Source organism: Lissotriton helveticus, chromosome 3_2 (assembly GCF_964261635.1).
Source record: "Lissotriton helveticus chromosome 3_2, aLisHel1.1, whole genome shotgun sequence".
Taxonomy (NCBI): domain Eukaryota; kingdom Metazoa; phylum Chordata; class Amphibia; order Caudata; family Salamandridae; genus Lissotriton; species Lissotriton helveticus.
In genome coordinates, this window is record NC_136062.1 from 240,070,526 (window position 1) to 240,088,426 (window position 17,901).

Below are 17,901 nucleotides of genomic sequence, written 5' to 3' on the forward strand. Positions count from 1 at the left end.
GAAAGACACCATGTCAGGACCTTCCAAATTTTCCGGAATACCATAAACGAGTAGGTTGTTTCAGCGATTACGATTTTCCAAATCCTCTGTGTGCAACTTGAGTTTGTGGATTTCTTGCTCTAATAGCGGGATTTTAGTTGAGGCATCCTGAATGTCACTAACCCTTTGCTTCAAATGTTTTTTTTTGTTGTTTTTTTTTTGGTTAAAAACTTTTATTGAGCAATCAAATAAAAATTACAAAGATGGGCCCACAACCACACGGGCTGGCCGCTAATAGCAACGCACAACATAAGAAGCAAACGATCACTTCCGTGGCCAGGCACAAATCAAATACCAAATATTGCTCAAAACATAGGACAGGACATAACAATTTTCTGTTTTAAACATAAAAAACAACAACAAACTCTAAACAAGGCGAATGCACATTAATCAAGGTCAGCCCAGAAGGCGGAGGGGGAAGCCACTAATCAGGAAGACGAAAGCACAATCAATGGGACTCGGCAAGGCTGGGGGGGGGGGGACAGCGGGGAGGACAGGAAAATCCTAGAACAGTATGAAAAATTTCGGGAACGCCAGCCTAGGGAGATAAGGTAACATCGGGAGTGTCAACCAAGGGAGGGGTACAAATGTCTCCACGATATTCGTTCCACTGACCCCAAATCTTTGTCCACGCCCTGGGTCTGCCCCTAGCTACATAGACGGTCTTCTCTCGGAACATGGACCAGTCCATGTTATCCTCCCACACCGAGACGTCGGGAGGTCTGGATGCGCCCCAGAGCTGCGCAATGTCGCGCTTCGCGACCATGTATCCCAAGGTCGCCCATCTGGTCTGGGCCACAGAATAGTCGGTGGGTTCCCACACATTCAACAGGCAGCGTCGGGCCTCAGGCCGCAGGGTAATACCAGTCACAACAGTCATCACCGCAAGCACATCAATCCAGTAGGCTGCTACCACCGGGCACTCCCAAAGAATATGCAGAAAGGTAGCACTCATCCCACAACCACGTTTGCATAAGCCATCCGGGGAAAAACCCATTACTACCAGACGCGGACCAGTTACATACACCCGGTGGAGGATCTTAAGTTGAACCAAACGAAGACGGACGGGGATGGCGACCTCTTTCGGAGAAGAGAGTGCCGACTGCCAATCCTCGTCATCCAAGTCCAACCCATCACCGACCCAAACCTCCCTAAGTCGGAGCAGTAAGTCAGAGCGAATATTAATCAGTTTCTTATAAATCAGGGAGATAGTGCTATCGGGCAGGTGTCCATCCAGTAGGCGATCCTCAAGGGGGGAGGACTCGGGTAGGGTTACATCAGGAGTCAGAACTGAGGCCAGAGCATGCCGGACCTGCAGATATCGAAAAAACTCTCTATCACTCAAGTCATATTCGGCCTTAAGGGCCTGGAAAGACTTCACTCTACCCTTCACACAGACATCACCCACTTTACATATCCCAATCATATCCCAGCGGTCAAAGCCCTTAGTAGACCAGAGACATCCCAAACGTTCGGAAGCATAAAGCGGAGTCGCCATTGTCAATCGGTTATCCCATCCCAAACTCACATTCGCGGCGCGCCACACATTGACTGCGGTCCTGGACGGACCCGTAAGATGGCGCCCAGCCGATCTGGAATAAAGCGCTCTATTAAAATCCCCTCCCGGCAGCTGGAGTCTATCCATCTCAAAGGCCGGATCTCGACCCGGGGAATACATTGCGTGGTTAATGGCAGACAGCTGGGTAGCCCAATAATATCTCTTGATATCGGGGAGCGCCATGCCCCCGTCGTACCAAGGGATAGTAAGTTCCGCAAGGGCGATACGTGGACGCCCGTCCCAAATCAGTTGCCTTTGAAGACTCTCGATCTCTCGGAAATAGGTAGCGGGAACGTCGTCAAAAGAATTTTGAAGTGCGTATAGGAATCTTGGCAAAGACATCATTTTAAAAAGGGCCGCCCTGCCCAGAGGAGACAGGGGTAGTTTACGCCAGCGGGCCACATCCAGTCGCAGTCCAAGAAGCGGGGGGAGGAGATTACGCTCGAACCGGAGTGAAGAGTCCAGCGTAATAAAGATCCCCAAATACTTGAAGCCAGACTGGACGACCTGGATAGGAAATCTGTCCGGTAATGGGGGCAAAACACCCGAGAGAACATACACACAGGACTTAGCCCAATTAATAACCAGACCTGAGTTAGCACCAAACGAAGTAAGAACGTCGAATAAGACATTTAAAGATTTACACGGGGAAGTAAGATACAAAAGAATGTCATCCGTGTAAAGCGAGACGCGGTCTTCAAAATCCGGTGACCAACGGATCCCTTTGAGTGAAGGTTCCCATCGAAGCCACGCAGCCAACGGTTCCAGGGCAAGCGCGAAAAGCAACGGAGACAAGGGGCACCCCTGACGGGTCCCTCTACCAAGGCAGAAGGGGACAGAAACCCGACCGTTTACCACTACCTGTGCCAAGGGTTCGGCGTATAACAATTTCACCCAACCAATAAACTAAGGTCCGAAACCAAATTTCTCAAGAGCTGCCCAAAGATAGGGCCACTCTACCGTATCAAAGGCCATCGAAGCGTCTAGCGAAGTCAAAATGGCCGGCTCCGTCAGAAGCCCTGCCCTCGCAACAACACCGTGGAGACGACGTAGGTTAAGAGCCGTGTTGCGATGCGGGATAAATCCGGATTGATCCGGATGAACCAAGCCACCGATGACCGTCAAGAGGCGGGTAGCCAGAAGCTTAGCCAGAACCTTGGGTTCAACATTCAACAGGGAAATGGGCCTATAAGATGAACAAAGGTCCCGAGGTTTACCTTCTTTGGGAATAACAACAATCGTAGCCAGACGCTGATCATATGGGAGAATACCCCGCTCCCGGGATTCCCAAAACATGGTGCGAAGATAGGGCACCACCTTATCAGGACGTAGCTTGTATAATTCAATTGGCAATCCATTCGGGCCCAAAGCTTTGCCCGAACGGAGTGAGCGAATGGCCGTCGCTATCTCGTCCGTAGTGAAAGGGGACTCCAAAGAGACTCGGTCGAAATCGGAAACACTGGGCAGAGCTATATCACGCAACAAAAGGCGAGAGTCATCAACATCCCGTTCGGACACAGGGGAATAAACCACACGAAAATAGTCCGCAAAACATTCAACTATTCCAACCGGGTCGGTCACTCTCACACCACTCAAAGTCTGAATCACAGGCACCACACGATTCGCCCTCTCCTTCTTATCCAGCCATGCCAGCAACTTACCCGCTTTGTCCCCCACATCATACAAGCGACCCTGTTGCTCTCGAAACATCAGTTTAGCCGCATCTGTAACCAAAGACCTATAGGCAAATTGTTTCAGACCCAGGGCGTGGAGTTTACCAGGTGTAACATCCGACTCCAGGTCAGCCTCTATCTCAGCAATCTCCCTCTCAAGGTCCACCACCTCCCGATTCCTCGCCTTTTTAGATTCAGCAATAAGGGAAAGGGCCTGCCCGCGAATCACTGTCTTAAAGGCCTCCCACAGGGAGATCGCAGAGGAGACGGACCCCTCGTTGTCTAGAAAATAGTTGTCCAAAGACTTAATCAAGAGACTGCGGGTCTCGGGGGAGGTGAGGTACCATGGGTTGATAGGAGCCACCCGGCCCGCCGCCTCCACCCCCACCTCAAAACAAAGCCAGAGCGGTGAATGATCAGAGATGCCCCGGGGGAGGTGTCTAATCTCGCGAACCGCCGGCGATTGCGCCGCAGGCATCAGGAAATAATCCAGTCTAGACAAACTCCCATGGGCCCCAGAATGGAAAGTGTATTGAAGCTGAGTAGGATGCATAAGCCTCCAGCAATCCACCAAGCCAAACGTATCCAGAAACCCGCCCAGCCACTGTTGGGCCAAAGGAGTGTCCCTAGGGGGGTGATGATCGCGTAGACCGGAGAACACAGAATTAAAGTCCCCTGCTATGAAAAGAGTACTATCAGGGAGGTTCAACAACACCCGGCCCAAATCGGAAAAGGTAGAGGTCTGTAGACCGGGGGGCACATAAACTGCAAACAAGGAAAGGGTCCGACCCTCATAGCGTCCCACGAGGACAGCGTAACGCCCCCGATCATCAAGGATCACATCATCAATAGCCAGGGGGAGGGAAGCCCGAACAAGGATACCCACCCCCCTGGAACCGGTGGTAAACCCCGAGTGTGCGGCGAGGCGATAGCCCCACCTATTCATTGCACAACATGTATTGCCCACCAAATGAGTCTCCTGTAGAAAAACAATATCCGGAGACAAACGTCGTAGACATCGCAACACCACACCCCGCTTAATACGATCCCCCAGACCATTGACATTCCATGAAATAAACCTCAACCCGCTACCCCCCACCCCACACAGCAACGCCGAAACCCTCCCCCAATGAGCATGACATCAAAAACATCATTAGCAAGATAGAATCGCCTTGATAAAACAAAACACAAACATCAAACTTCCCATCCACCCACCCCCCAACAATCAAGGAAACACCCCCCACCCTGCACCCCTGCAAGAAGCTAAAAAGCCACCCCAACATGCAGTGTGCCTGTCGCCCAAGAACCCCCATTCTACAAAAAGACCCCGGAGGAGGAAAGGCCCTGGCCCACCCGCCACCCCGATCAAGACAAATAACGAGGAGAACACACAGACAGTAGAGGTACTTAGGCATAAAATCCCAGAAGAAGTTACTCTACACGAAGACCCGGGCATAGACAAGTAGTTCAGCTCTCTACACCACCCTCAGCACCACCCGGGTGGTCGGCGGGCTCAGTCGCAGGAGGTCGGTCCGACAGAGAGTCCAGCCAGTCATTCACTGAATCAGGCCGATCAAAGAAAAAGGTTCGGTCATTGTACTCAACTCGCAGCCTGGTCGGAAAAAGCATAGCATAGCGCAATCCCATGTCCCGGAGGCGCTTCTTGACTCCACGGAAGCCCATACGCTGTTTCTGCACCTGTTGAGAAAAGTCCGGGTAAAAGTTCACCGTGGCATTCTCAAAGGCCACCGGGCCCTTCACGCGCGATGCCTGCAGGATAGCGTCCCGATCCCTATAGTGGAAGAGTTTCGCAACAATAGGCCTCGGCGGGGCGCCCGGCTTACCCTGGCCTCCCGGAACACGATGGGCACGTTCCACTGCAAAGAATTTACTCAACCCAGACGGAGAGAGGTAGTTCTGGATCAGGTCCTCGACCAGGAGATCAACAGAGTGCGGGTCTGGGTTCTCCGGAACGCCAACCACACGCACATTACAGCGACGTGCCCTGTTCTCAAAGTCCTCCAGGCGCCGGGTCATGAAATCGTTCACCCTACGGAGATTGCCAATCTCCGTCTGTATCTCCGAGACGTCTGCCGTGAGGCTGGATGACTTGAGATCCAATGACTTCACCTTCTCATTGGTTTTAGATAAGTCGGCCCGAATCAAGTTCACATCAATGGCCACGGTGTCGATTTTGTGGGCCAAAGCTTCATACTGTTGGCCTATTGTTTCCTTCATGCCAGAAATGGCGCCCATGATGTCCTGCAACGACGGCTCCGTTGACGCGTCCACAATGTGGTCAACCACACTCGGGCCAGGCAGGGCGGCTCCAGGGGACCCCTTCAAATGGGTGTAACGGTCCATAACATTGGACTGGACCGGGCCCCCACGCAGGGGCGTCTTGGTCTTCCGAGTCTCTCGGTCCCCCCTGCCCGCCATGTCGGAGACTGCGTCACCAGGAGACTCACTCGACCCGATGGAAATGGCCGCAGGAAAGTAGGGCGTCGGGACCAAAAAGCAGCGGCGAGGGTACCACTAGGAGTGAACTAGCCTGGAAGGAGAATAAGCTAGTCAAAGGCCCGACAGCCGTCTTGTGTGCCGGACCAAGCAAAGGCCAGACTCCCCTGCCAGTTGTCTCAGTCTGAGGCAGAATCGAAACCGAAACTTAAGAGGGGGACCCAAAAGTCCAATCCCCCTGCCGCTGTTGTTCAACTCCAAGACTGCCACAGTGCCGCACCCAGTCCCGGGCGCACCTCAAGGGCGGACCCCGAAAGTTCGAGTCGTCGTATCTTCGGCGCCCCGGGTCCAAATCAAATTCCAAAAATCCCAGGAAGATCAGCCCAGCGTCCTCTACACAAATCCTCGTGAAGAATCAGGATATGTTCAGGATATCATGCCGGGAGTGGCGGGGGTCCGGAGAGCGCTGTGCTCACGCGGCCATCACGGATGCCCGCCAAGCTCCTCCTCCTTTGCTTCAAATTTAAGACTTTGCCTTCCATAAGAACCCAACGGTCTTCAATTTGTTTAAGTCTGTCATTGGTAGCAATCATAAATGGTTGAAGTCCACGCACCTCCTCAAGGATGGAGTCCAGAACAGGATTCGAGGAAGACTTAATGGGGGAGGGCGGATCATTCTTAGGTCGTTTAGGTTTGGTACCTGTTTGAGATAATTTGGAATCGTTGGCCATGGTAAATGGCGTGTGTAGGATCCAAAAGGCGCGGCAAAAGTTAGAGCAACACAAGACACTGCAGAGAGTAGAACTTGACAAGAGTTGCACCAGAGTCTTACTCAGTAAATATCAAAAAATGAATAATAGCGACTATAATAAACACGCAGGCTAGTAGAGGCTGAAAAAAGGACGAAATGTAGCCCACATGTCAAGGTGGCACTGAACTGCGAATTAACACACCCATGCAGAGTCGCATTAGGACTTGAATAAAAGAGTATCCAATTTCATAGGATGCATGAATAAGGAGCAGCACATGTGGGTTACTGAGCATAAAAGTCAAAACAGCAAGTGCTAATAACTGTGGTAGATGAAGCAAAGGAGGAAGAGAGAGTCATGTCAAAATCGGCATACTTAAGATGGCGGCACCTGTTCCTGTCACAGCATACACCTTCAGGCACAAAAAACGGAAAAAGAGCAGAAAATGGCAAGGCACCAGTCTGAAAATGCCATAATGACAGGAAAAAAAAAGCAGCGTGACCGTTTATTTGCTGAATAGATAGTCGGGGAGTCGAGCGGTAAAGAGAATCACGACACGGGCTCAGCGCACAAAATGGCGGCCGCCCGTATCGTATAGATAGAAAATTTACCGCTGGTCCTAAAAGACTCCACAGAAGACGAAATCCTCCTGCAGCAGCAACATCTGGCGTGCAAGCCACGCCCCCCCCAATGTGATATCTATCCTGCTCTGCGACCGTCACACAACCTTTAGACAGTGTATCTGTTTGCTCTCTCCCCATTGTTTACCTCTAACAAACCGTGCATTTTTAAATGGTTGTGAGTTGAGAATATCTGGAATTATCTGGATAGCAATAACATACCTGCCAATGTGCTGTACAATCTCACTGTGTGAGGTGGTGGTGGGGCCTTGAAAGGGGCGGGGCCAATCTGCCCAAAAGTACCTACATCGCACTTTTGAACTCCACCCTGCCCCCAAATACTCTCCTCTCAAAAACATACAAAAGATTGCTGAGGCTGGTGCCGATGTCCTGGGGTGTTTTCACACCCCTAAATGGACGTCAGCAGTTCAAAACCTCAGACCACGAGCTGGAAATCCACTGTTTATTGTGTTTTTCACCTCACCTGCCACTCTGTGATATCGCTCCCTCACCAGGAGACTGTGTGAGGGAGCCAATAGCGTATGTCACAGAGTGGCACCGTGTAAGTTGGCAGGTATGCAATAAATTCATACAATTGATGAGGTATTCTCTATTTTTACATAAATTTATATTTTGCATATATGACTTTTTATACAATACACACTTTAATGCAAAATCATTCTCTCACAAAATGCTCATCAAGCTCGCTGTAGTGCTCTCAACCTATGGTCTTCATTCATCTGGGGAATACCTGGATTCCGCGGAATTTGGATGCTGCTGTTTTTGCTACTTGCGTTACGTCATGTTGTTGCCCTTCGTTCTCTAGCTGCTGGATGATACAACCAAGAGAAATCATGGCAGATCACGTGCAAGAAGAAACCACTGTCTTCTTTAGGTCCGAAATCTTGCGGGATATTCAACCCCATGAAAGTCGGCCATCGTTTGGAACGTGGGCTGATATCTCATGAGATCTCGGGTCCTGGTGGGAGTCTGCAGCCATCTTGGGGCTCCACAATATAAACACAGAGCCCTTTCAGGCATCACTCACTTGCCTTCAAGTACCCTGGGAAGAAAACATTTGTATTTCTTTACTCACATGAACTCTGCCTACCTGAACCTCGCTGTGGCTTTCTTCTGGTGACTCTTGTGACTAAGCTCTCCATTTTGGGGCCCTGGCATCTAACAAGGAAAAGGACAAGTTTGTTGTATGGGCCAGTTGATGGTTCTCTTTATTCCTTTACACCATTCCCAGGAGGATTATGCTCATATCTCTGGCCCCTCCTGCGAGTTTACATTCGTCATTCAACTGAGTGACAGCAAGTACCCGGATGAATCTCTTTCTTGTATCCAGCAAATTCCTTCGGTTGGGACTGAAAAATACACTGAATTTAAAAGAAGTTACTTACATCATAAGAACACTTTTATTCCACTGGCATTAAGTGGGGGAGAGGGCTGGGATGTTGAAGAGTTCCTCAAGGCCTTTTTGATTGGACTGTTACTTTCCTCTTCCACTTGCTCTCTTTGCAGTTAATAGAGAGATACCTGGCAACGCCTCACAACTATTCACAGTGAGTGTCTTTGGAATGTAATGTTCACTTAGATCATCCATTTATGATTCCAACACAGAAACACAGTAACCTGTCTTGCAGTCCAAAACGTCCTAGAACAGAGGCATCAGCCTTGCGTACACTGGGCCTCATTTATGAGAAATGACGCATTGCTGCGACATTCCTAATGCATCATATTTAATGTATGACGCATCATGTCGCAAGGAGTTACAGATACGTCAGTATTTCTGATGTATCTGTAATCTCAAAAGTGACGCATTGCTGGAGTGTGTCACAAAAGTGACGCAACTCCAGCAATGTGTCCTTTCACATGGGGCAAGCCCCATGTGAAAGGGCCTGCGTCAGTCTTACGCCTGCTGTGAGGCAGGCGCAAGATTTTGACGCAACGGCGCCCTAAAAGTGACGCAGCGAAATCTCATAGATTTCACTGCGTCACTTCTACGACCCTTCCTTGCGTCAATACGCCCCTCATGCATACATTATACCTGGCGCAGGTATAATGTGGTGCAGGGGTTTACAAAGTGACACATCTACCTAGATGTGTCACTTTGTAAATATGGCGCAACAAGGTAAATTTTTTACGCCACTGGTGCGTCACAAAAAGTGACGCACCGGCGGCGTAAAAGTGACGCACAGCCTCGTAAATGAGGCCCACTGAGTTTACACTTATGATGCGGACCACCTAACTATGCACACCAGGAATGGGGTCCAATGCTAATCCTAGAGATCTCTAATATATCCTTGTGTTCACATAGTGAGGGTAGACGTAAATGGATATATTAGTTGTCATGGTTGGGTTATTCATTGTTTACAGCCTGCTAGTAATGTTGATTATGTTGCTCCGTTGCATTTATTTACTTATCGCAGCACACTTGCTACAAAATAGACTCCAACAGTTTCAATAAATATATTGTAAACGTCCTTTGTGTCTTACTTTTGTTTACTATGGACATGCATCAGTAAGATTCAATAGGGGATGATCTGTTTCCACAGTTCCCCTAGGGACTAGAGGTTCATGTTTTAGGTTTGCCAAAATCACTTGCTACCCTGGAAAGGTTAGGAGTTCATATGAGGACTGTGAGCTAGTCGGATTTGGGGCGACAGGTACTGATGTGGTAGAGATTCTCAGTCCCTACATTCAGACATCCTGTTCTGTTCTCTCATGGCACAGTTCTGCTTTCAAGCAGAATCCCTACCACACTGACACCACCAATGATGGTGTGGTACTTTTCAGCGGGTCTCTTGAGTAGTGCTTGTGTGTGCCCATATTTCACTTACACCTACCACCGGAGAAGTCTGTGGTGTTGGGGATATATCCTCCACAATATTTTCAGAAGCACCTATTTTTTTCTCTTGGTTGTTCAAGCTTGAAGCTTTAAAAGTATTACCCATATTTGTGTGTGTACTTTATTTCAATTACTGGATTATAATTGGGGTAGCCACCGCCTGTACCAATTGCTGACAATTGCAGAACTGCAGTCTTTGCACTTTATCTTCGTGGTTGAAGCCCACAACAGGTATCGCTTAGAAGTTTTCTATTTTTGGGTACATTTTCCAGCTGTGGATGGTAATACACAAACATTTAATGAATACACTAATGTTAACCCACCACAACTATACAGAGCATATTTGCTCTTAAAAATTCCACTTAGATGGGTAACCTTAATAATGAGGAGTCCACCTGGCTAGCATTAGCTCATTATACACCATACAGCAATTTACAAAATCTCAATGTAAATGAGTTACAACAATTGTACGATGGTTTAATTAGACTCTCTAGACGCTTAACTCAGCATGTTTTGCGCACCTCGCTGGCTGTTTCAGCCAGGTCCACCATGGCAGGGCAGGCTCAGTTGCCTACAGTGCCAACCATAAGTCATGTAAGTTTTAGTTCAATTCTGGGGAAAATTCCCACAAATCATGAGGAAATTCCTTTTTGGACTGTCCAAATACTTGATCAACTTGAAGTTGTATTTCCCTTTACAGGACCATAAGACAAACATAGAATATTGACTAGGTGCTTACCGCATGGGATGGTTCCCTTCATAGTTGACTGCGCCACTTGTGCTGTGGTATATGTCATGACACATGGTGCTCTGTCTGTGTCATTCTTGCTGATGGTGTTAAAACAAATGCAGAACCTACATTGGGCAGCTGCTGCCATGGTTTTGGCAATGAAATAATGGGACACATTGTCCTAGTCTCCTCAATGATTCTGTCTAACATTAAAGGTGAAGCAGCTTCTCTAGCTATGTGCCAGCAGCTCGCACAGGTTGCACCAGTCAAACAGGATGGTGAGCTGCCTATAATTATTGCTGAAGTGTATACTTCTATAGTACACAATCATTTGGGAACCAGGCCTAGTAAACCACAGCTTGGCAAACCTAGTTCCGACAAGGATACTGCCAAGCAGAACCCAGAGTTTATTAAAAAACGATGGGACAAACCCAAACCTAAAGAAAAAGCGAAATCTCAAGGGGGATCTTCACCTCTGGAGTCCTCTGACAGATTCCATAATTTTCATGATCGTACACAGTTAAAGCCACCTGATAGGTATCAGCTTTCTGATGCCTGCCCTTCTAATTTCTTTCAGAACTCATTGAAAAACAATATGAAAGAGGAGGGTGTTCTAACTGTAGACTGGAAGAGTACATGAAGCCGAGAGGGACTCACAATACTAATATGATGTGAAGATAAAGAAGGAGGAAAAATCCCCTCAATTTAAGCCCCAATTTGAAAAGAAGAAAGGTGCTGCTATAACGGCAAAATATGCCACAAACGCTGAGAACTCTCCTCTTGAATAGGAAGTGGGTAGACACTCTCCTCAACAACATGGCTGAGATCACTAATGTGCGTTACAGCTGCAGCAACTGATAACTTCATTACAGTTGAAACTCTAGAAAGGCGTATAAGCCTTCCAGACAGGTTATATGATTTTGATATACATATATCGAAAGTGACATAAAGCGCATGATTAAAGTAATATTCTGGCAAAATGTAACATTATCATATGACTTTCTCTTAGCGAATGTTGACTGGCCACCATAGTTTGTCCAAACATCCCCACAGGGCGAGGATTTAATGTAATACTTCCATCATTTTCTGCTCTTGTCCCAGATGAAGTCAAACAAGGCTATCCAATAGAATGAGCTCTTGCATTTGCCCCAGCTTTATATCGTAATTATGTTGACTGGGATAAGGACTCTCCTTATCATAAAATACCTGGACAGTCCAACCCAAAAGTGCAACCACAATATCCCAAAAAATGGGATGCTAAAGCACCTGTTGAAATACTCTCCCAGTTGGAGTGCCAAGGAGTATCAAACGCTGTCTCTCTCAAATGACTAATCCCCTTTCTAGGCAGCATGCATGTGCTGCTCTAGGAGGGCCTTTAGCCATCGGTCTTCACTTTTGAAGTTGAAGCACTGCACTCGTGCTTGTGGCGGCATCCACCTTGCGGGAGCGAGCAGCGACGCGGCCACGTTAGTTACAAAGATATGGCCGGTGCTCGCTCCCGCAAGGTGGATGCCCCCACAGACACGAGTGCAGTGCTCCAAAGTGAAGACCTCCGATCCCGATGCTGCTTGTATGTGGCATCACTTGTTATCTTCAGTCACGCGTTGTTTTAAAGATGGGGGTTTTAATAGAGCTCATGCGCTGTTCTGAAGAGGGGGCGTTATTATAGCGCTTGGTTCCATCCTGACTTTTTCCATTATGTACATTCATTTTTACCTGCCCGCGGCATTAGCACGAGCACAAATCTCTGCCGCTCGCTCATGCTCTCTCTCTCGCATGCACACTTTCGCTCACAAACACACACACTTTCGCTCACACACACACTCACACTGTCACTCACACACACTCTCTGTCAAACGCTATCTCTCGTCTAAATCTCACCAGAGCTGCTCATATTTTTGTTGTATTCTGCTTTTGCAATACTCCCTATAGGCAGATCCGTAATTTTTTTTTATTTTTTTTCAGAATGTGCGTGTAGCTTGCATTTTTTACAATGATTAAACAGCGCACGTCATGAAATGAAATGAAACAGGTAAGGTATTTCCACACAGATTAAATTATAGCTGTGTAATGCAGCGTGCTGGATGCTTGAGTTGCACTCTGCAGATCTTAACAGTAGCATCTGCTAAATAATAAAAGGCCGTACAGGTTTCAGGATAAATTAGAGCACGAGCATAGCAGCAAGAATGTGTATAGACCAGGCGGGCTAGTTTGGTAGCACATTTTAAGAATGGTAGTTGAAGTCTGTAAACTTAATGAGAAAAGCCTAGTGCTTGTAGTACTGAATGAAACATACACGCAGCAAAACCTTCTTCTAGACTAGCTCACTACTGTTTGCAGTCTGTCACTCACCCCTCACCTCCCTGGCACTCACCATTCACCCCTCTGGCCTGGCAGTCACTCCCCGCCCCTGGCACTCACCCTTCTCCCTCTCTGGCACTCAGCATTGACTCTCCTTGGCACTCAACTGTCACCTCCCTGAGACTCACCCTCGACCCTCCTGGTACTCATACTTCCCCTCCCTGGCACATAACCTTCACCTCCCTGACACTCACCCATGTCCCTCCTGGCACTCACTACTCGCCTCCTTGGCACTCACCCTTCACCTCTATAGCACTAGCCCTTCACCCCAGTTGGCCTGGCAGCCACCCCTCGGCCCTTGCACTCCTAATACCCTCCCTGGCACTCACACTTCCCCTCCCTGGTACTCACTCTTGACCCTCCTGACTTTTGCATCTCACCTCCATTGCACTCTGCCTTCATCTCAGTGGCACTCACCCTTCATCCCCCTGACCTGGCACTCGCCATTCACCTCCATGGCACTAGCCCTTCGCCACCCTGGCCTAGGAGCCAACCTCTCACCCCTGGCACTCATACTTTCCCTTCCTGGCACTCACCCTTCCCCTCCCTAGCACTCACCCTTGACCCTCCTGACTCTTACGTCTCATCTCCCTGGCACTCACTCCTCACCTCCCTTTCACTCGCCCTTCATCCCCCTGGCCTGACAGTCACCCTTGTCCCTCCTGGCATTCACTCCTCACCTCCCTGGCACTCACCCTTGACCCTCTTGGCACTAGCCTTGTTTCCCCCAAGAACAAAAAGTAACAAGCATTGGCATAGCCAATAGGTCTTGCTTTTGAGACCTTCTTAGTATTTAGTTCTGCAGCACAATATCCTTGGTGCAAAAATACCATCTGTTGCATGGCTAAACACTTATAAGGTCCCAAAGGCAAGACCAATTGGCTATGCCAATGCGTGTTCTTGTTTTGAAACCAGATCATTTATATCACATAGTCTTAACTACAGACATTTAAACAGTCATACATATACATTTGCAATTCAAAATACACACAGTAAAGCACCAATGAATAATACAGTCCGTAAAAAATACAAAACAACTTTGGACATTTCCATAGTTTTTTCTGTCAAAATATAGCACCTGAAAGCAGAGATTAGATTGCCATCTCGGCGCTTGGTTTTCAGCATGATTTTTTTCAACTCTCTATCGGGTACAAGAACTGGCATTGACTGTTTGCTGCTCGCATAGTATGAAGTCAACAAGATATTGACCTTGACGCATTGTCCTATGTAGATGATATCTACCTGACGGATGATGAGTTAAACACACATTTGGTCAGGGTGGATAGCATAATATTGGGATTCCATTAAATTGGCTAAAAGTTCAACTTCAAGACAAGTAATATAGCATTTCTAAGGGCCTAATTAGGAGTTTGGCTGTGTGGGAGCAGGACCACCTCGCTCCAGCATCGCAACCCCATGTACAAATTGCCCTTTGCCGTGGGTGGCGCCTATGAAATATGCACCTCAATGGGAACGTCAAAGGCAGTACCTGCACAGCATGGAATGGAGCAGTCCCTGTCATGTAGGTACTGGTGCGCATGCACACAGGAGGGCACATGTTGTGCACCCCTGGGTGAATCCACAAAGCATGATACACAAGGGAAACCTGTAGGGTCCCCTTTGTTTCCTCACACCACACTTATAATGGCTGTCTCACCATCGCCTGGGATCTCTGATCCCTGGGAGTTGCGCTAGTGCCAGGGCGGCCGGACGCCCTGGTCATTAAGGGACATCGGAAGACAACCACCGATGTGCCCCGCGAGTCTGGCTCTCCATGGACTGCCAGACACGTAATAAAGCCTTCAAAGTCCTACTTCTAGGTTATTAACATACACATGAAGAAAAAAGTCTTGCACTACACTTCTTAGAGAAGTGTGCTTTGATGCAGACTCCAAATACTCTACAGAAACGTAAAATCCTTGTTTTTTTATATCGTCCGAACCTACATACCTGATTATGCACAATGCATTAAATCATTGTATGAATTAATTCCTTCTGAGTTCTCAGTTCTCATTGGACATCAGAACAAACAGACATACTTAGATCTGTTCACTGACAAAATATTGCTTCTAAAAATATCGCCATACCAATAAATATCGTTATAAAAAATATTGTTATTTTGTACTCATAATGTGAATTCCCCAAAAATATCATCACTAATATCGTTGTACAGAATATTTATTTTTTAAGTGTCTATAAATATGAATAATATACATTAAATATATTGAAACGTAATAACATAATACAAATTAAATATATGTAATTAATCTAAAAAATAAATAGAAGTATTATTAATAAAATAAAACACACATGTATTGATATATATATATAATATATATATCTTTATTTACATATATATAATTAACTCATTTTTAATTTATTTATATTATAAAGTAATAATTTATTTAAAATGTGATAAAAAAACACACATATCTATATATATCGATATACATATAGATATTTATATCTATATATATAAAACCAGTAACTTCTAAATATTTCAAAAACATACTAATTTAATTACAAATAACAACATTAACAACATAAAATAACTACACGTTACAAAAAATATGTTAAAGATTGAAAGCGTTAATAATTAAATATTAGAATTTTATATACACAAAAACATAATATAATTTTAGTAAACAAACTAAACTTTAAAAATCTACAAATAATGCATATACTAATCACACTCCAATTTAAACAACAATACAAAAAGTGTCGGACTCAGGAGGGTTCAAATGTAATTTTCCCACACTCCAGTCAATGCAAGAGTAGGGAAAGTGTTGGATTGCAGAGGGGTTACATTTACTATTCCCACTCCAGTCAGAGCAAAGTTAGGGAGAGTGTTGGATTGCAGAGGGGTAACATTTACTATTCCCACTCCAGTCAGTGTAACAGTTGGGAAAGTGTTTGATTTTGGAGGGGTAAAATTTACTAGTCCCACTCTAGTCAGTGGAAAAGTAGGGAAAGTGTTAAATTGCAGAGGTGTAAAATGTACTATTCCCACTCCAGTCAGTGCAACAGTAGGGAAAGTGTTGGATTGCAAAGGGGTAACATTTATTATTCCCATTCCAGTAAGTGTAGGAGTAGAGAAACTATTCGATTGTGTAACATTTAGTAATTCCACTCCAGTCAGTATAACAGGAAGGACAGTGTTGGATAATGAGGGGTAAAATGTACTATTCTCATTACAGTCAGTGGAAAAAAAGGGTAAGTGTTTGGTTGCGAAGTGGTAACATTTACTATTCCCACTCCAGTCAGTGCAACAGTGGGGAAAGTGTTGGATTGAGGAGGGGTAAAATGTATTGCTCCCACTCCAGTCAGTGGAAAAGTAGGGAAAGTGATGGATTGTGAAGGGGTAAAATTTACTACTCCCATTGCTCTCTGTGCAATATTAGAAACAGACTAATTCACTTCAATTAGTATGATAAAACATTTATATAAAAAATTTATAAATAATTGTTGAAAAAAAATGTACCATTTACCTATTTTTTCAAATTTAATATATATCATGAATCAATACAAGTACTATTTTAATTCAATTAGCAAATTATATTCTCAAATTAATAACACACAATAAATAAAATATTATTTAAAATTAAAAATATAGTTTAATAAAAATATGTATATATTTTTTGAGTTGTTATTACTTAAATAATCTTTTCTCCCACACCTCAAAAAACTACACAACACACATCTAAAATGTGTGTTTAAAATTATAATGTTTTCACATTTTACACAATTACATATCTATTAAAATATTATTAATAATCAATATAAAATTATTATATTTAATAAGCTTCCCTCCATTTACCCACACAAAATGAGCAACCTACACCCAGGGCCTCATTACAATCTCCCACTCTGTACACCTAGAACCCCAAAACCCACTACAAAACTGAAAATAACAAAAAAATTACATTAAAATTTAAAACGGCAAAAAATGTAAAAACAATTTTTTAAAAACCCAATGTTTATACAAACAATTTATAACATATCCAAATAAAATATATACTAAAGTACAACAAATTATTAAAGCACAATATTTTTGTAAACAATATTAATGATTTCGACATTGTTAAAATCGATAGTACCTACTTTGAAGTCCATATTGTTGACAACGATATTCTTGCAATTTGTACACGATATTTCTGTACGATGATATTTTTGATGCAATATTTTGGCTGAATACCACTCAGATCACTACAGTCTAATTTGCTAGCGACACATCAGTTAAATACACCTGTCAATACAACAAGCCTGGTCATCTGTGTAGTTGCGGGTGCCACTGGTTTTACCTATGACACCTTTAATGTAGATGAAACAATGCCTATTGCATATAAATTACATTTATATTCCAGTGCAAAAATGCATTTGCATCCACTGAAAAAATACTTACTGCAGTGCAAATGGCTATACTTAAAGAGTGACCTTGCCCAAGGGAAACACATTACTGTTTTGACTCCCATTCCAGCCTCAGAGGCTGTTACTAAAGCAAGCATTCCTAATGCTAAAGCTCTCCATACCAGATGGATTCAATGGGCAACACCCTTAACAGATGTTGATGTAGACTTTGTCTTTGACCCGTCTTTACAGACAGAATTTCTTCAATATGAGCATGCTTACCCCATGCCCACAAATATTTTGCCTTTTTGAGCAGAATAAATATATTGTTTATACTGATGTTTCAATTCAAACTCCTATAAATACCAAGCACCATAGGCACTTAGGGCCTCATTATGACGGCGATCAGACTTAACCCCAACCACCATCATATCGGAGGTGGGACCACCCGACTTGCTGTCTGCGATCCCATCAATGAGATTACAATGCAACCGCAACCAAGGGGGTCTCATG